The sequence below is a fragment of the Atractosteus spatula genome, chromosome 7 (genome assembly GCF_055471065.1).
Source record: "Atractosteus spatula isolate fAtrSpa1 chromosome 7, fAtrSpa1.hap1, whole genome shotgun sequence".
Taxonomy (NCBI): domain Eukaryota; kingdom Metazoa; phylum Chordata; class Actinopteri; order Semionotiformes; family Lepisosteidae; genus Atractosteus; species Atractosteus spatula.
The window spans coordinates 39,817,502-39,838,529 of record NC_142712.1 but is presented as its reverse complement, the minus strand read 5'-3'; positions in this window follow the sequence as shown (position 1 = coordinate 39,838,529).

The following is a 21,028-nucleotide window of genomic DNA, read 5'->3' as shown; positions in this document are numbered from 1 at the left end:
GAAAATAGCCCTATTTGAGATGAGAGTAGTATTTCACACCTGAAAACATGCATGCAATTTTTGTGTTGTCTGTGCTATGTTGAAAAGGCCCAGTGAATGTTCCTTATTGTATATGGCAGGGTGTTGTGCAAGCTGTCACACTACTTGGACACGGTTCACTTACACTGGCTCACTCCCAGCTCCCGTTGAGAAGAGTGCTGGAAAAAGCTTTTTTTTTTCTTTCCTCTGGCCAGAACACAAACATTTTCCACACACGGTTTCGAAGAAGGATGCCTGCTGGAGCCATTATCTCTGCATCTCTGCAAAACTCATTAAGGACAAGTGGGGGTGAGATCAACCCCCCCCCCCCCCCCCCCACCTTACACATACTTTCCTGGAAGGACAGTCAATGTATCTGGTGTGAAGAGATGGGAAAGAAGAAAATATTTCAGGAACAGGGTGTCTTTTCTTTAAATTGGCTCCCAGCCTGGCCAACATCTGAGCTCCTGACTGCCTTCCTCTATTACCAGAACTGAGGTTGTAGAAATAGAAATTGCCTGTTCCCCCTGCAGGCCTGTGAGTTTCACGCACCGGAGTGGAGCCGGACCTGTCATTGCGAAACAACAACAAAGAAAGGAAAAAACAAAGTCATAATCTCCAAGGGTTAAAAATAAACGGGGCCGGTAATGAGGTGTAGCAGCTCCCTTTGCTGTTTCACGTCAGGAATCCTGGCCCTGAGTGAGGGTGATGGGTGACGGCACTTGTGAGATGAGCACGAGGGGACTCAGCACTGACCTGTGGGGCTGAGAAGTCAGTGTTACAGGATTAGGCCTGGTGAGGCTTGCTCAGAGACAGGCACGAACGCAGAGTGTGTAATGATGAATTTTAGCGCACTGCAGCTGACCACCATACTTTCAGCCCACCTGTAGGAAAGCCTAGTGACTATAATGACTTGTGCCTGTAGTCACAGTTGCCCTGTGTAGAAGAAACTGGGTGCATGAAAAAAGAGATAGAGAGAGAGACAAGGAGTCGCCGGATATTGTAATCAGTCCATCTTATATGCTGAGAAACAATGCTGAGGAGCTACAGTAAGTGGTGTGGTAAGTCATTTTGCCAGACCCTACAAAATGATGGTACGGTTGTCCTGTTTGCTGTGTGCTAGTTTGGACTCGGCAGAGCTATAGCTGTTGTCAGATGTCACATAATAAACATGAGGAAGGTTACAAACAAGAGGAGGCCATCCTGCTCATTTAGCTCACATAATTATTAGCAGCTAATTGATTCAAGGATCTCATCCAGCCATTTCCTAGAAGAAGCCAGGGTACCCGGAAGCTTGTTTCCCCCAATTCCCAAACTCAGCTAGGAGTTTCCCCCAACTCTTCATATAAAAACAATTTTCCTGTTCTCAGTCTTACACTTGGCCATACTGTAACTCTCGTGGTGCCCTAAAGAAGTCCTTTGGGTTTATTTAGTCAAGGCCTTGGAAGATTTTGGTCCTCTCATTGTCTGTTCAGGACTGAGAGGACGTAACTGTAGAAGGAGGACAATGCATGGAGGACTTTCTTTGAAGCTCAGGAATGTACAGTATTTGGTTCTTTGGACTGATTGCAGACAAGCAACATTTTGTTGGGATACGGTGACGAGAAATACACATATATATTCTAAAACAGGTCTTCCTAGTACATCGGAAAATTTAACAAAACATCCCACAGTTTAAATTCTACACTTCTGACTATATAGTGTATATCCTAATATTCTGTTTGTTTTTTATTGTTTACCAACATTGTTTAAAAGACAAAAATGATGTACCAACCTGAAGTCTTTTTGATAAGTAGCCTCTTCAAGCTCAGTGTTTTCTTATATTTATGGTTTACGTTTCTGCTTTCCTGTGCATTTTTCAACATCAAATGCCTTCAGCAAAGTGTTTGTCTGGTTTAGAAATTTGCACAAATCTTAAACCTAAAGAATTTACCTAACTGTTTCTACAGTATTTGTTAATCCTGCTATTTTGATATCATCTACAAACCTGAGTAGTTTACTAAATATAAAAGAATCTAGATCTTGGATGTCACACTCATATATCCAGGGTGCATATATCTAAATACGGCACCCTGGTGATTTTAATTCAGCCCTTGTGAATATAAATTCATGAGGTAATTTGGCTTGTGAAATTGAATGTGAAAATATAAATCCCATCAGCCATTTGGAAGGTAACAAAGAAAGTGCTAATATTACCGTTTTTCAGAACTGTCATGTTTGTTGAACTGAAAGAAAAAGTATGTATGTCTCGTTTGCATGCATACTGTGGTTCAGTAATATTGAAAGACTTAACTTTATGGTGGAGCTATGAAACTAAATACAATTAAACATGATATTTGGAGTGTGAATAAAGGTTGAAAAAACTTGTAGATGTTTCTAAAAGCCCTGAATTACAGCCATATGTTCAAGGGCGCAAACGTGAAAGCAAAGATGCTGTAAAGGGGGCTGCATTGTGTAATAATGATGCAAAGTGTCCCTGGCCTTTCCCTATGGGCGCTGTTGTAAAATACTGTATAATGTAGTGTAACAACTCACTTAGGGTAGAGTTCGATTCTTGATGTTTGTGAGAATGGCTGTCTTCAGTGATGAAAATCAACGATTACCACCCAACGGTGACAACTGAATGATATTGATATTGACTGTACCAATGACTGCATTAAGTACACGTCTCCTGAAAATAAATAAGATACCTGGAAAAGGTGTCAAGTCTCCGCCATAAAAGAACGTTTTCAAAGCAGCAATTAGGTAAGATGCGTATTTTGAATTGTTTCTAAATGATATATAGATAGTCTCTAGAGCTATTGTATATTTAAAAATTCAATTGGATTTAATTTTAATAAATTACTCTCATTCAAAGTATGGTGAATTTAGATGATATATATAAAAAGGCTGGTGTATCAGTTGGCCCATAGTAAAACTTATTTTGATACCGATCTACATTCTCTCTCTTTCCTAGCGTTAATCCCGCATCAGCAGGGTCCGCTTGTCAGCACGCCCGTCTCCAATTGGTGGTTTGAACCAAATCTTTGAGCTGACGTTGCCATTAACTGCGACCGAGAAATACTCCAACTGGCGCGTCGCTCCACCTGCCGTCAGAGGGGAGGGGGGGGGGAGGAGAACAAAGTAATGTAGCCAATTCATAGAGGGGGATTATTAGGAGACATGGGAAATTTGGCCAGGATGCCAGGGTTACACCCCTACTCTTTTCGAGAAACACCCTGGGATTTTTAATGACCACAGAGAGTCAGGACCTCGGTTTTACATCTCATCCAAAGGACGGCGCTTTTTTACAGTATAGTGTCCCCATCACTATACTGGGGCATTAGGACCCACCTGGACCGCAGGATGAGCACCCCCTGCTGGCCTCACTAACACCTCTTCCAGCAGCAACCTTAATTTTTCCCTGGAGGTCTCCCATCGAGGTACTGACCAGGCTCACACCTGCTGAGCTTCAGTGGGCTGCCAGTTGTGAGTTGCAGGGTGATATGGCTGCTGGCGATACCGATCTACATTATGGATACAAATTAAGGCAGCCAGTTGCCCGAATCCAGATCCCTGTGGTACTCCCCTAATTCATGGCTCCAATTGAACTTACTTATCTGTACTTCGTGTTTTCCTTTAACCAGCTCTCAACCTATATACTGTACATTGAATTAGTGAACTCATTGAATGCCAGTTGCTTGCAATTCAAGAATTTGGTTAGTGAATGAGGAATTTCTTCAGAAACCTTTTAAAAATCTACATATTTCATATCACATGCTTCATTGGTATCCTTTACTAATGCTGCTTGTTCAGAACTTTGGACTAGATGGGCTGAATGGCCTCTACTTGTTTGTTACTGTTCTTCTTACGAACAGGTTCATTAAGTACGACCAAACTTTTCTAAACCCATGTGAACTATATTCTAAAAGCATTTTGCCACGTGGATGGTACTCTACAGTTGTTTTGTTCTAATTCATAATATACTGTGTATTGTATATCGTTTTCATAACCTTAGATGTTATAGAAGTCAGATGTATTGATCTATAATTGCTTGGTTTGGTTTTGTCAAGTTCTTTAAGAATGGAAATTACATGCTAATCAGTAGGTATTACCACAGTAATAGATGGTGTCTGCTTTGTGTGTAGTCAAGTCCCTAACTAAACATTAAAATCTAAAATAAAAAGAGTTGGTGGAGGCATATGTTAACTTGATATATTTATACTGTCACGGTTATTTCAAATGTGCTGTTTTTTATCATATTAGAAACTGCAATTTTTCTGTTCTTTGTAGCGCAGGGATGGGATTTACATTTTGTTTGTTTTTTTTAATCAGCATTTAATAAATTAGCTATATCAGGAGCCAGATATAAATCACAAAACTCAGATATATTCGATTTTGTTGAGTTCCATTCTCTCCTTGTCTTAAATTCAGATGGCCAGTCCCACCTGCATCCAGGCTTTATCTCTGAGACACCTTTGTGACAAACCTCTCACTTCACTTTTAATCTACAAACATTTTTGTGAATTCAGCCATGCAAATGAATAATGGCATACTGATAACAAGCCAGCAGATGTACACTGCCTTAATGAGTATGCCTTCTCCTTCTTAATCACAAACTTAAAACTTACCAGCAGAAGCAGTGTGAAGAGCAGCAAGCAATGTGATAGTTGTTGGTTTATAGCACCCTAACGTGTAGTTTCACACACAAAAAAATCAGTTATTGGAAACAACTCCTGTGTTACTGGGAAGCCAGTCTGTTGTTAATCTATACAAACGCACATTTAAAACAAATAGGATGAAATCAATATCAAATTCCTTCCAGCAATTACCATACCATGATGTTTTTTATCGCCTTGGTCGTGACTGTGAAAGAAGTGTAAATGTGGTAATAAATGGAGAAATGGGGCTTAAACAGTTTAAAATATGCAGCTCTCTGTAGGCAGGAAAGGGGCTTCAGACATGGCGTAGATTTGTGCTCTCAAGGCTGCATGATAATGTATACCGCAAATAACCAGGAGGTTTATTATGGCCTTTTCATTTATTGTTTTACCTTTTCACCTCACATTTGAAGTGTCTTGCTAGAAATGAAAGTAAATTGATCATCTTTCTTTTAAGCTTTGAAATTTTCACTGATGTGTCAAAGAAATTAACATTTCTTTTAAAATCTATAAATCCATCACAAAGATATCTACTTTTAAAGTCTTAGTGACTACATGAATAATAATCAATCATTATTAGACAGCTTACAGAAGACTAAGGCTGCTGTCTTTGCGTGTACTTCTCCCAGTGTTTTTGCTTTCCATAATGGAGGTCAGAGATCAGCAATGTCTTTTTTTCTTGGTGAACTCTGGACAGGTAACCCTACATAGGACTCATGCAAAACACTGCAAACTAATAACACAGGAAGGTGGGTTGGTTTTGGGTTTGGTTTGGTAAAAAAAAATCACTTGTTGTAGTAAAATCTGGTGATCAGTTATTGGTATTATGATAGTGCTTTATGCATTTCTTAAATGCTCCAGTAGAGATGCACAGCAGCACCTTCTATAAACTGAGCTTCAGAACATGAAAAGTACACAAATTTTGTGGCATCCTGGAATCTATCCCAGAAGCACAGGGTGCAAAGTGGGACAACACCCTTGAATGGGGCACTAGTAGTACAGCAACACTATATCTTCAATTTCTTGAGCTTTAAATGACACGAGTACTGTAATGCCACAGTGGGCGGGGTCCCTGAAGGGTGACGTATGCCCCTGAAGGGCTGCATCTTTGATCTTACCAAGATAGCCAACCAGCTGCCAGCTATAAAACGGTGGTCACAGAGAGTGGAGCAGGGATAAGCTCCGTGCCCTACTCCAGACTGTATAAGTAGACTGACATGACAGTGGGAGAGAGGGAAATAGAAGGTGAAGACAGTGAGGGAAAGACTGTGGCTTGTGTGAGATGGCGATCATAAGACCCTCTGTGTGAGATTTCTACTGATAGATGCTAAACTATGTGTGAGATAATTACTGGGAGATACTAAACTTTGAGATTAGCAACATTGGAAAATCCCTCTTCTTTTGGATATATTGGTTTGTTTGTAAAGCTGAATCTGTATCTCACAAAATGTATAATGACAGTAAGAACTGTCCAGTTCAGATTGCAGAGCAGTATAGAGGATTGAACAGGTGCATATTAGAGAAGAGGGTGAGAAAGGCTTCAAACTGCAGCTGCAGTTGGCAGTGGTGACAGAAGGGAGCCTGAAAGATGGAGATGAGACCACAGAAGCCAGAATACTTGAACAAGCAGCCCAGTACTCCATTACCTGCTCTCGCGCTGAGTTCTTGAGTCGTTTCCCGCGGCTCTCATTGTTCATTGGCAAGGCTTATTCAGTGGTGTATGTGATGGCAGCATACATGGCATTTGGATGCCTAAGAATTGGCAACCCAGATAGTTGCAAGGATTGGCTGGTGGCCTGCAGACACAATATACCTTCGTCTCACTAGAGGCCGACAATGTGTTTGTCTTGAACTGGGAGCTGCGAGCAATTGGAGATTCCATCTTTATCAGGGCAGCAAAATGAATCATAAAAGTGCAGGAGTCAGGAGAAACATTAGATGAGTCGGAGGAAAAGGTCAAGAGCAAACCGAGAAGGCAGCCATTGCCCATGGGTCACAGGAGCCACTGAATGTGTTGCACAAGTCCCCAGACCCTGAATGCATGCCTGAGGAAGATGAGGATATGGAGACTAAAGTTGTTGACAGTGTTCTAAATGTGGAGGATATTAAATATGAAATCTGAAACTCAGAAATCTGAAGACATAGAGGCAGAAGCAGAACACGAGAAAGTCTGAACCTACAGTATTAAAGAGATGTGACCATAGGCCCTTGAACACAAAATGGGCAACAGCATCTTTTCCTGTATTTTCTTCTCTATAAGACTGAAAATACTACTGTTTTGAGGGAGGATGAAAATGCGCTATTTTAAATTTTAAAACTTTACAGTGAAATGAAAGAAACAGAAAGGAAATCCTCAACACAAAGTGGAACATCTTATCTGCTACAGCAGTGAAACATTTTGAACAGTGGATTAAAGAACAAGAGAGTCTGTAATTTTTTTTTCCCCAGAGCCCTTCAGCCACCTAATTGCACATGTTAAAAACCATTTCCTGTCAATAACATTGCAAGGAAATAGCACTGAAAGATGTAAGTGTGAAAAACGATGGCGGCTGGAAGTTTCTTCCCGAGCGGAGACATTAATTGGTGGGAAAAGGGAAGCCCTCAAACTCTTTATCTCTCTCTTCTCACACTCGGTCCAGAAAAAACAGCTGGGCGAGAAGCACCCAACACCGCTCTCTTTAATTAAGAGCGAGGATGGAAATGCTATTAGTGCTCTAGTGCATTTGTTTCTGCCGAGGCTATCTCCGAGTCACACAGGCTCCAAGCTTAAGAAAAACAACCCGCTGTGTTTACGGAAACAGAGAAGAGGAAGGCTTTTTGCTTTTGCGTGACGAAGGACAGGCAAGATGACGCATCTTGGAGTCTGAAAATGGAAACGTGTGCGCAGAAAACATTCTGTTTATGGCTAATCCCAGGGGCTCAACTCTTGGAGGGTTTATTGTCCTGTCCGTCATTGAAAAAAAAAATAGCTGAAAAATATAAAAATCAAATGCTGTCACGCCTTCCGTTACAAAACTTTAATGTATTAATTGGCCAGGATCACCTCAGCTCTTCACCAAACACTGACTCTTACCATCAATGAGAGATGAGCCACTTCTCCAGTGAGCACTAACTCTCTTCTGACGCAAAAGTTGTATGGCTCTTACACATGTTTGTGTTAGACAAATACTGGTACAGGTCCTCATTCTCCCCTTGCAACTGAAGGAGTCATTGCCCAGAAGCAGACTTAAAAAAATGGACTATCTCAGATTTGGTGGCCATGTAGAACAAAATAATAGTCGCTTCCAGTTTTTGTAAAAATCATCTCAAAGACTGTCTCCAATAATTTTGATTTTATGTAGTTCTTGAAAAAACTACTTATTGTAACAGTGTGGGTGCCTGATCCTTACACTCCATTATACTTGACCTAAACTCATACTGTAACTCTGCACTCTGTGCAATTTACCAAATGGAGCCCTGCAGTCTGTGTGACTGGACTCACCATGTGAAAGGAGCCTGCCACAGTGATCTCACCCTCCTGCGCTCTCAAGAGCGCTCAGACTCCCTGTGGCTGGAGGACCTTTGGGAACAGCAGGTTTGTTGCTAATTGCTGAGCTATGTGGCTCAGGTGCACAGAGGGAACATTTGTTAATAATTCTTCATAAAGGGTTACCCTGATCTGAGTCGCAGAGATCAGAGTGCGGAAAACAAGCCCTTTTACCCTTGACTTGACTCAGGCTATTCTTCGGGAAGACTTCAGCGCAGTGTTTTAAATTTTCTCATTTCTACTAAGTCTCATGCCTACTGTTTACTGTAATGCCAATCATGGTAATTGATTGGATTTTTGACGTGTGTTCCATTGAAAGCATAATGTATTATTATTATTCATTTATTGTGTTTTGTGAAAAAACAGTATTCTTTTAACCCACATTATGTTGTTGCCTCAGATAATCGTTAGCTAAGCAAATCAGTAATATTAGCAAAGAGGATCATGCATAGAGCATTTGACCATGTTCCAAATACTGAGCTCTGTACGGTACTCAGATGTGCAATTACAGGGCACCTTGTTTGGGCTTCAGTAAGTGTCAAGTCTTTCAGTGTGCTGTGCTCTAGTGTAAACTGTGCTGTCACAATGCTGCAAACAGTAATGTACACAAAGAGGAGCAAAGTAAGACTTTACAGAATCAAGACAAATAAATTGCCTTCTCGTCTCTGGAAAGACGCCTGGCCAGTAAAAATGCTGACGTTATCACATCCTGTGGCTGCTTGTAAGGATGTCTTGAAGAAGACAGTGCAGTGCCAAGGTGATTTCCCTTCTACTCTTCTTTTCCAGCCTTAGGTTCGGATGCAGTTCTTTAAAAAAAACAGCAAGCTCGTTATTTTAAATTAGAAATGAGTTTATAACGAAAATCCTGGAGGGATGATAACAACCAAGTTCAATCAGCCTCAACCATCAGTAATTAGCCGTCTCTCCCGACATCCTATAATCCATCTCCCAAAATGCTATAAATACCTACGAGATCCCTATCTCTCTCTCTTTGCATCCCACCTCCACCTCTGCAGCTACCCCTTGGTCACCCTGCATGGGGGTCCTGGCCTCCTTGTCCTATAGCCAGGAGGCCAGCCCTCAGCCAAGCGGGTTAAGACACAATTTCACTCCATAATCCTTTCATGATCTTGGGTGTTGTCATTCCTATTGAAATACAGGTCATGCCAACTCATTCATTTTGACCTTAAATTGACTCCTTTTTTTTACATACAGTACAAATGACACCTAAAACAAATAAAGGCAAAAAGCTTTTTTTTGTTACTCACATGTACACTGTGAAAAAGCATTCAATGTGCGAAACATTAGAGATAACATATAATGTGGTAACTATAGGTTAAGAGCAAAATAGTCATCTTTAATTACTCCAAAATCTGTGAATTTTCATATATCTGATCCTTGATTGACTGAATCGTTCTAACTTTGACCATTAGAGGGCAGAAAAAAATTGAATAGGCGCAAAAGAGGAGACGTTTATTGTTTTCTGTTTAGATAGGACAAAGCGAGGGATGAAATTTAGGATAAGGAGTTGGGGCGCAGTTCATAAGGATCTGGCTTGTAAAACTTACACAGTTTGGTGAGAAATTGGATTTTATAAGTATAATGTAAAACATGAACCACCCATGCTTTCAATGTCATACCCCTGGTGAAATTGTTGACATTAACACACCAGTGTATACTAGAAATTAAAAAGTTGTATTATCAGAATATAAGGTCTTAATTGATGTTTACAGTACATTTTAGTGTGTTATGTGGTTGCTATAATATCTCTGTTTGTTGGTTATTTTGTCATATAGCTTCTGTTGTTTGGTGAACCTGTTTCTGAATTCACACATGCACTGGCCTCTTTCTCCTTAAATTGGTTAATTCAGTTGAAATCTGAAATATCATTTGAATCACTAGAAACACTTGTGTTTCATTATGCTTTAAAGTTACTGTCAAATAGCTGTAGTTAGGATGTTTTTTTATCCTTGTTGATTTTAGTGTCTTCCATTCAGAAAGACTGCAGTGATTGAAATAATCTGCATGTTTTATTTAACAGGCATCTGATACTCTTTTGCGAACAAAAGTATAACGGCTCTTGTTCCGTTTCCTGTCTCTCCACCCAACCAATTTTGTATTGCAGCTACAGATCTTCATACAAATGACACTTGAAGGATCTCATATAAGTTGGTTACAGCACATTAATGACTGCAATTTAATCTTTCCTCTGTTTTTTTGTTTCTGCTGACATTTGGAGCTAAATTGCTTTACATCGGACTCTAATGGCCAGTACGTCTCTGAGAATACAGACCAGACACATTTAATGGGAAGGAGAAGGTTTTCCATTATGAAGCATCATTTGCAACACTTACTGTATGAAATTTGTAGTCAGAAGCTATATGTGTGAGTTTCTGTCAAAACCTGAGCTGAAATGCTCTTAACTGTAATATGTATTATACAATTGCAAAATATTGCAGTTGATAAAACATCCTAGGTTTACATACAATAAGGCTTGAATGAAGCCTTTTTTGTTTATAATCAATGGTGTTGTTTTCCAAAGAGCTGATGTACGGTATAAGGTAGCTGTAATTATGGTAGAGAAAAAAAGGAACACATTAATATTTGTGGGCCTGTAAATTACTGGGCAACATCACTAGTGTGTGCCAAAAATAAGGTAATTATTGTAATAGAGACTAGAATGTGCAGGCGGTACTGCAAATTAATACTTTATTTTCAAACACCAAGAGCTTCAGTGAATCTAGATACTAACAAGGAATTTATACTTTACAGAAAAATGACAATTAGACATATTTGTGACTTTTTAAATATTTGTAAAACAATGCAATATGTGGATAGACCCAGTCATAATCAGGGCAGGTAAATTTACATTGTAGAGACTGAAAACGGTGGGCCACAATCGTTATCATACCATTGGAATCGAATTAGTTTGCGTGTGCTCAGGCTTTGCGAGACATGTGCAGCCTTACAGTGTGTGATGCCTCTGACCTCCCTGTGCTGCCTTAGTTCAGATGTGGCCAGTCCTGTTCCTGGAGAGCCACAGTCCAGTGGGTCTTACAGGTCACCCTTATGTCATCAATTTGTAATGTGTGTTTTGATCAATATAGTATGGCCACATGTGCGTCTTGGGCTCCCTGTGCTTCTTTATATTCCAAAATAAAATGTCTTTGCAATGTGATGACTTAAGGGGAACCTATAAACCGTTCTGGAATGTGGCTCTCCAGGGCCACAGAGTGAACAAGAGGTGGGTGACCCAACAGTCTTCAGTTATCTTGTTGTGGTGGAAGGGCCAGTGAGCCGAGTTATATAAAAATTGTTGATTCCAAAATGCATTAGCAGATAAAAAAAAACAGAAATAAGTGGTTATTCGGAATTGTTAAAAAAAAGTGCAACTAAAGCACACTCTCTAGTTCAGTCTTGCTCTCAGAAAGGTATGCCCCAATCTCAGGGAGGGGTCAGCACTGACATTAAGCATGAAGTCTGCGATGGGGTGATCAGTATTCAGCTTTGTCTCTCCCAGATGGCGTGGCAGTGCTGCCCTGATTCAGCTTTGCGAAGTGCTCAGCCACGGCACATTAGTGGAGGGCTGAGGAGGCCTTCGAGACAGGCAAGCACGCGAAAGTCATCAGCATTCCTCTCCACGGTTGTCTCTGCCCAGAACACGCCGGCACGATTCTCAAGAGACGCTGGAGAGGTCACCTCTGCAAGCCCCTGTCTGACAGCACCCTCCCCTCTAAAACTGGTTTTTCTGTTGTTTGAGCACACATTTTTGAGTGTGATGTTTTTATTTAGTTTTGCGTTGAAACAGTCTGTGATCTAGGCTGAGAAAGAAGAATGCCATCAAAATGTGGACGTGTATCTCTCTCTTTGCCTGAGTGAGATTGTACCCACATCTCCCCACTCCAGCCAACACCTTTTATTGTCTTGTCTGTGTTCCCTTTCTTTGCCTTTTCTTCACTGAAATGTTAAATTAAGGATTTTATCTCAATAGTAATTTGTATCACTCCCTTGCTCAGACACCATGAGTACCCTCAAGGCCGAAAGTGGAACAGACTTGGTCCTCTTGGTCAGTATACATGTTTAGATGTAGTTAGGATGGCTAGACAGTTTAAAAGATTAGCCCTTTGATTTCAAAACAACATAAGCTGAAGCTAGTGAAAAATAACACAGAAGTAAAGTCTGGGTATGAGAAGTTTTCAAAAGTAGATGCTCTGCCAGTACTGGGTTAGTACTAAATAGCTCTTTATTTTTGGGACACTTGTCTTTTGTGTCCTTCATCTAATTCTGTGGTTTCTCTGGACTTTATTGAATGCAAGCGGAGTTCTGTCAGGAGTTCATCTATCAAGCAGGCTGCATTTCCCCTGAACAACAAGTGTGTAGAACCATTCAGGATGTGTGTCTCTTCCTTGAACGCCCCTGTCAAAAACTCTGCATTAAGACAGGAAGACAAATGAAAACATTGAAAACGACTCTGTGGAAGCAGCACCTCACAGAGGTTTTAAGACGCCACTGCACATTCATCCAGGTTTCTAAAATTGAGAAATCTGAACATGTTCTGTATTAGGGGTCTGTATAGGTTATCATAGGTGGCTGCTGTGCTTCTCAAAAGCACATTTTTAAAAATGTGTTCATATTTATGGAAACATACATGTCTGGTGATCTATTCTCATTTGTGTTTTAGGACTTTCCTTGTTATACTGTATGCCAGATTGTTTAGCCTTGCTTTGATACTCCTAGGCTAATTTAAGCCTTTGAATATGTATCACTGGTTGCTAAGGGAATGGTGTGACTCTGGAGGCCGGTGCCATGGACAAACAGGATAATTAACACTTGGAATTGTTCAGTAGATATGCACTAGAGTGAATCTTGACAGACTAGCTTGCAGCAACGTTAAAAAGTATACTATGAGTTTTGTCTAGCCCTCTGAACTTTAGTGAGTCAGTTTTATGTATATTCATTCAGTTTGTGAGTACATATAACAGGACATTTAACACTGAAAAACATTTGAATCTTAAGTATTCCAAATAAATCTGAAAACAAACATTTCATATGAGCAATTTCTTTCATGTGCTACAGAAATAAATACATAAATTTAAAAATTGTTCCTTATCTTTTTCTTAATGTGCTTGTGGAAGACAAATGGTATCTTAGTTCTGAAGTATAGGTGTTGGGAGCAAAACAATCCTGGAAGAAAACTGCTTACTGTTTTTCTTGCATATGAAAATGCTCCACCTAGAGTGAATAAGTGGTGTTGCAGTCTCCTTATTGAAATTCATCTTGGCTGGTGCTGTCTTAGGTTTATGAAATAAAACAATTTGCAGATGAATGCCATAGTTCATCTGTCATACAAATTGTCATACAAAAGTGTACTGTATTTTGGAAGTGAACTATGGCAGTGAAAGTATTTATGGATTATCATTTTAATATTGTAGCTGTGGCACATTAAGGCGTGGTTTTCTTAGTTCTGAGCCATATTTACATTCCAGCTGGACTTTCTGTTGCTTGATTGTCCTAATAATTGATGAGGAACTCCTTTATTATTGTAGTTTTCTGCCGCAAGAATATTGCAGATTCCTAGTTGCTTATTTTTACAGTTACATTTAAACCTTCTTAAACAGGTTTAACATCCTTAAACAGCTGAAAAAAGTTGAAAACTGTCCGGTTATTTTAAAGAACTGAGCTGAGAAAAAACCCTGCAGTAACTATAATGTCCTTAATGCCACAAATACCCCAGAATAGCCTCCCAACACAGGCAGATTACTGTATATTGCAGACTGAAATACACATTTACAAAATGGGTTCAGTCATTGAAATCATCAATTTCCATTGCTAGTAAAAGAAGGTTTAGGATACACAATAACAAGCTGGGATGCTGTCTGAGCATTTCAAACATTGATCTAGGATTTTTTGTGTATTTGCAACACAATAAAAGTGAAGAATTGTATTTTTATAGTACTTCTAATCCCTTAGAATCCTAAAGAACTTGCATATAGGGTGGGACCTACATCACTCATGACTGTAGAGGGGGGTGCATGATGGGTATTCTTCCACAGCAGGCTTATTATACACCAGGTCAGGAGAAGTGAGAAAGTGCTTCAGCAGTGGAACTTTGGTGCGGCCAGGTTGTACAAGCCCAGGGTGTAATGTATCCAGGACACTGGGGCTCTTTTAATTGGGGTATTAATGAAGTTTTAAACATGCTAACCACGCAGCACCATGCTGGCCTGTGTAAAATCCACTGCTTTGTAATATTCATTGCTTTCGTGCAGTGTATTGATTGGTTCCAAAAACTGTAGCCTGCCAGGCCTGACTGGTGAGCTTAGGATTCAAGGCATCCCTTGAATCACAAAGGGTTTAGACAATTTTAGACAATAAAATCATACATAACACAATGCATTATTTTCCCTAACTACCCTATTGCCACTTTTATTAATCAAACATCTCTTTAGAAAATATCGGACATGAAAAGCATGCCAAGTTGTTAACAAGTTCAGTGTAGGGCTGCTGTCATACAGCAAGTAATCTATTTTATGTGTCAGTAAAAGATGAAAGAAAGCATCATACAAATCATTATGATTTGTACCTTTTAAGTGTCAAATTGTATAAAACACTCACCTCTTAACTGATGAAATGCACACTTCTTACTATCACATCACTATCACAATCTAGAAAATGGAATTTGAATCCATTACAGTATTCTCAAACCACATTTTAAAGGTTTATTTTTTCCATATGTGTATTTATAAAAACAACAGGTTTTGCTGTGCTGTGATTTACTTATTAACAAAGGTGGGTTTTTTTTAAATAAATATACCAAGTTGAATCATATTCTTATTTGGTCCTGTTAATGTAGTTCATCTACTTATTTCAGATTGACTGCATTTAGTAGATTCTGAGTTTTGGTGTTTAATGGTTTTTGTGACACTATTTTTGACAAGATCCTGAACATTATGTGTTCACAATATGTAAATATTATACATGAATATTATAGAGCATAATACGATCCTTGTGAGCCACACTCCAGCAGGTTTTCTCAGTCTCTTCAAATCAACAGCAGTTGAAGACCCTTGGCAAGTGTTACATTGATCCATTAAGCTAACGATTAACTCAGTTTGGTCATTAAGAGCCCAGGCAGAATAAAACCCTGAAGACATTGTGGCCTTCCTGGACTGGAGTTGCACACCATTGCTCCAAAGCTTCCTGATTTAACCCATAGAAAGGAGTGGCTTGGAGTCAGAAAACACAATAAAAGTGACAGAATCCCACCAGAATAAGAACAGCAATATTTTTTCCTTTATTGATATTTTTGGTGATATCCATAAGTAAGTGTTCCAGGTTTTCACACGCAGTTTAAATACTGTACAGTCATCGTGACGCCAACTATGGAATACTCATCTTGATTCGGAAAGACAACTATTATGTGCTTTAACATTTACAGCGAGAGATCATGGCAGATCCGGGTTTTGCCAAGCCCCGCGATACACTTAACCAGTAGGAAATACACACACACACACCACACAAATCGCTACATACTTTGGCCACAGTGAGGTGCTCTATCCTCCCAGTGCACTCCCTGCTGCAGCTTCAGCATCTCTCTGCTGTTCCATTTCTTTCCATCCAGCATTTGCTCAACTTTATTGTTGTTAAACAGCTTTGACTGCTGCCGTCAGGTGATGCTTACTTCATGTCACAAATGCCCCAAAATATGCAGAAATGTACATGACTAAGTTCTTAATTTCACCTTATTATTACGAGATAACATTGCTTTGTAATTATTGGTTTGTATGTAGTGAGAACTAACCTGTACTAAGTCTTTAAAAAGGACACATTTTAAGATGTATAATAGTCTGGTGATAATGAGCAGCAGTATAATTAGAAGAGTAATACAGCATAGCTGTTTCCTATTACCCTTTCCTGCCATTGAGAAAACTGTATTGGAAAGCTGAATAAGCCTTTGTAAGCACAGCAATCCTCATGTACATTTCTAGATACGAGTATAACTTCGGAGGAGTGGAAAAGACCAATATCCTGTTAAACAATTTAATTGAAAGACTCTACATAAACATAAAATGTTTATTATTATTTAGCTATCTTTAGGAATATGCCCACATTTCACTCAAATGTACAGTGTCCCTCTTAACTTTTTCAGACTGTCCACATCAATTAAATCAAGTGGGTGCCATCTGAAAACTATCCACTAAATTGTAGTTTTAAACTACACGGATAAATCTTAATGATGTCAATAACTGTAATTGGAACAGCCTTAACTGAAGAGTAGCTTGGACATTGTGTTTTTGGAGACCTACTACCACAATTGCAATAGCATTATGTACTGTTTGCAGCATTTATATATCCATGTACAGTATGTACATACATACAGTATGTATATATTTGTCAGAGAGATGCTCTGGGAAGAGAACAGAAATTGCTTTACAAGTGGTCCAAAGTCACTGTTACACCATACAGTAACAAAGAGAACAAGATTAGATAATATACACACGACACTGTAGGGAATACCAGAAAATAGAGCCCCCCCACTTGCTTTGAAAATTAAAGGATAATTAATCCCTTTCCCCAAACCAGTCCCAGGAGGTAAAGTTACACTGGCAGCTACAAAAATTATATAAATATCTCCAAATATACAATGATATTTATATATACAGCACAGAGGATGAAAAGATTCACCTTGTCACTTTTATAGATAGTTTTCATTATTAATTTAACAGAATGTACACAGACATATACAGTTTAAATATACAATAATAGAAATATAGTCATTGATTTAGTCACTGTTACCATGGCTTCTAGCATCACATTAAAAAATAAATAAGCGGTAATTAAAAAAAATGGAACTCATTAATTTTTTTATTGTGTTTTTCTTTTATTGGGCAAGACCTAGCTAGGGAGGCAGAGACCCTGGAATTCTTTGCCACTTAATCATTATTTCATTGGCCATTTATTTAAAGGCTTCTCTTGTGATGCTAATATTTTAAACAAAGGAGCTAAAGATTTGTTCTTTTTGATTGTAGACCAGACATGTCTTCCTAGCAGGAAATAAGAGAGTAAGAAAAATGTACCTCTGCTATATTTCCTGTTGCTTATAAAAGGCCAGATAAGAAATCACAAAATTCTATGATGTCTTGTATGACGCAAGATGATCTATGCTATTTTCCTCCCAAACCTCCTGCAACCAATAAGAATGTGCTCTGAATAGTGTGTTGTCTTCCTGCTCTGGTTTGCTCCTGAAAACGTGTTTCCCAACCAGGGGCTTGGCATTGTTTCCATTCATGACAGAAGGTGAGGAGCAAGGGGCCTAGTAATCAGTCCCTGGTGGCCCTGGTTATCTCCGTCTTTACTACCTGAACCTTATGCCAGCTTCACTGGCTTCAGTGGGGCTCCAGCCTCAACATACACCAGGACCTCAGGCCGTCAGCTAACCACCCCACCACAATACTCTAAATCCTCGTTTGTCTCCATAGCAGTGATCATTAAAATGTGTAAATACATGATTACAATTGTATTAGTAGTTAAATCTATTAAATCAAGAACTCAGTTGGAACAAAAGCCACCAGACAAAGAGGTTTACAGGGATATGGATGGAAAAGAAATAGTCTACTCATTTTCTTAATGTGCCTCCATAGTCCATCATTTTCAATTTCTCACATGCACCGTTTTCAGGATTTTTGATCCGTTTTTGAGTGTACAGGTGGGTTATTTTTATTGCTGTATTAAGCTAGTCTACACACACCTATGAAGAAAGGGTTTTGAGCTTGAGAATCTCAGATCCTCTCCGCCCATTTGTAGGAATGTACTGTATGCAGTTAAGTGGAGGTTTTAAGTCTTGTGGTCCCTAGATTCTACATTGTGCAGCTGCTGGATAGGCCATGCTGGTCTTGTGCTTGTGTATAAATCTGTGCTCTCTAAAACTTCTTATTTGCTTTTACTGTTTCTTTTCATCTAATATATATTTACAGTATGTACATTTACATATATATACTGTTTTCACGTTGTGCACTGACTTGGTTCATTTCACATTGTAGGGATTTGATTAATTTAACAGGAAATGCTTCAGTTTGTAATGTGAGACATTACCCTTAATTGAGGGGAGGACATTTGCAATCTTGTAGGATTGCTGTGTTTGCAAGTTTTAATTCCATATTTATGAGGATCCTTATATGGAATCATCTTAAGTGCTTAATTGATCTGAATATTGGATTAATTAGACCACTTTAACTTCAGCTGCTGGACAATTAAAGAGAACTAAAAGACTTGCTGTGTCGCACTTCTTCAGGACTGAAGCTGTGCATTCCTGTCCATGTATCACATGTAATTGAGTGGCACTGTAATTCCAGTGCCTCTGCCCATAGCAAAGTGCACAAAGTGATTATGCATTACTCTTTAAGACATTTGGGATGAAAAGCTCTATATAAATACAAGGAATTATTAGTGTTATAAGTAGCAAAACTTTAAGTTTCCATACCATTGTGTCTGATTAAACTATTGGATTTCAAATTAACTGAAATTATTATTGTAGGCACCCATACAAAACCTGTGCTTCATGAGAATTATGCTTTCAGTTACCTGAGCAAGGTAAATGGTAGTCAGAGGTGTGCAGAATATCAAAGTTTAGGAGGTACCTGTCTTTTAGGTAGACCCTGATCATTAGCCCATTTTTCTAACTGTAAATATTGCACCCCTAATGCAAGCATTCAAAACAGATTTTAAGAGGCAAAAGTTTCCATTATATTCATATACTTTTGAAACACATTCAGTATTTTTACATATTGCAGAGCTGAACCATGTCATCTTGCAGAACCACATATAGCCTCCTGATTTACTAATAGACTCCTGCTGTCACTCACTTCCCTTAAATTCACATAAATCCAGGCCTGGCTGGACTACATATGAACCTGATTTTACCTGAATAGCTGGTGCAGTTTCATACCTTTCTTTTAGCAAAAGCTGGTTATTTGGAGTCATTTATCTTTACAATTGAAAGTTTTGCTGTGCTGGTTTTTTTCACAATACCTTCTGTAACGGCTCCAAAATACTTTTGCTAGCAAATAAATGAAGATGATTCTCAATACACTCCTTAGAGGAATAGCTTGAGTACACAAGCTGCATGAGTTGTGCTGTTCCTTCATGTAAGCTTTCCCTTTGGGTCCTTTGGCAGATGATCTGCACACCCCCAGCAGGACTGTGTTGTTCATAAAGCAGGGCAGTGTTAGTGTGATTTACTGAACTTGAAGAGTTTATTAACAGGCCATTTCAGAGGATTGTTTCCATTGCTGTGGAAATCCCTTTTCTCTCCATTGTTAATACTGAAATAATCAGGGACCTGTCTCTATCCCGTGCAAAACTGCCAGCACGTGTTAATTGCACACTCTCTTTCTATGTCTGCTGATACCCCCTACTAGAGAGAAGAGAGAACTTGGCTGGACTAAGATCAGGAAAACTTGACACTTGCAGACTTTAACCCCACCTATTAATTTAATTACCGAATTGATGTTTACAGTAAACACTTAATTGTCCCATTTGCTGGGGATCACGTCAATAATTTAGGATAACCCAAAATCTTTGAGTGGAGCATGTGAAAAGAACCAATGTTGTCAATCCATAACACAGACTGAAATATATGTGCTTGAATATGAAATGCTTTGTTGAAGAGTAACTTTTTATAATCACTTGTACATGCACAATATACTGGATACTGTATTTTTCAGCATGTCCAATGTTTGACATATCCTTCAGACATTAATAATTGTTTTTCATTTTATTTCCCATAAACTAATAATTTCTCCTTAATTCTTGTTAAAATGACTTATATAATTTGCCACTGAGTTTATAAGGTGTTTGTCTACAGGTATTACCCCAATTAAATATGCATTAAAAATTCCTAAAAGAAAAATGACCTCTGCTAGCATAGACGATAAATCTCTCTGAAGTTGAATGTCATAAGGTCTGGGGTCCTTTATACACAGCTGTTGTTGTTTTCACAATGCTCTGTTTTGTCTGCAGAGGAGAGTGTATTTTTGTATGCTTATTACTCATTGAATGCCTGCGCTCTCAGAAGCAGACACGTGCTTGTTTTAAAAACAGTTCAGATTCAAAACGTACTCAGATCTTACATCTTAAGCCTCCTTTGTGTCCCCAGGAGCTTTGAGTGAAGTAAAGAAAATCAAGTGATCCCGTCTTGGTAAATTCCCTGCAATTCACTGATTCTTAGCAGCCTGAGGAATTTTCCTCTTTTCTCTGAGAACAAATTGTTTATTCCTCACAAGTGAAAAATATATCTGCTATAGAAATGCACAACACGAAACCTGAAGCACGCTGCCAGCTAAAAACATGATGTTTTAAAATCACGAGCGCTCTGTTAATAAACTCTTTTTTTGGTTTGTTTTATGAATATCAACCACAGTCTGTGCTTATATTGTCCCTGGCTCCAGTTTTTTCCTAAAGATTCTCTGAAACCTATAGAATGCAAAGGGTTTTGCCTTGTTATGCGGAACTAGTTTTGTACCAGCTCCAGGCTAAAAGGTTATCATATACATTAAGCATGTGCTTCACTACCTAATGATTTAACATTTTTCTATTAATTTACCATAGCAGTGTGCCTGTATGGCAGATGGTGCATGTGCGAGTTAACACAGTTGTTAAACTAAAACAGGAGTTATGACTGCAGTCCTTTTCTCCTGCACTTACAAAGATGGATAATTACAATATGATAAGCCCTGCACAATGTAATACTAGAATATTATTCTAACACACTTGTTACATAGTAGGAGATCAACAACTGAAATATCAATGTCTTTTACTAAATAAAGAATCTAACGTAAAAGGCTAA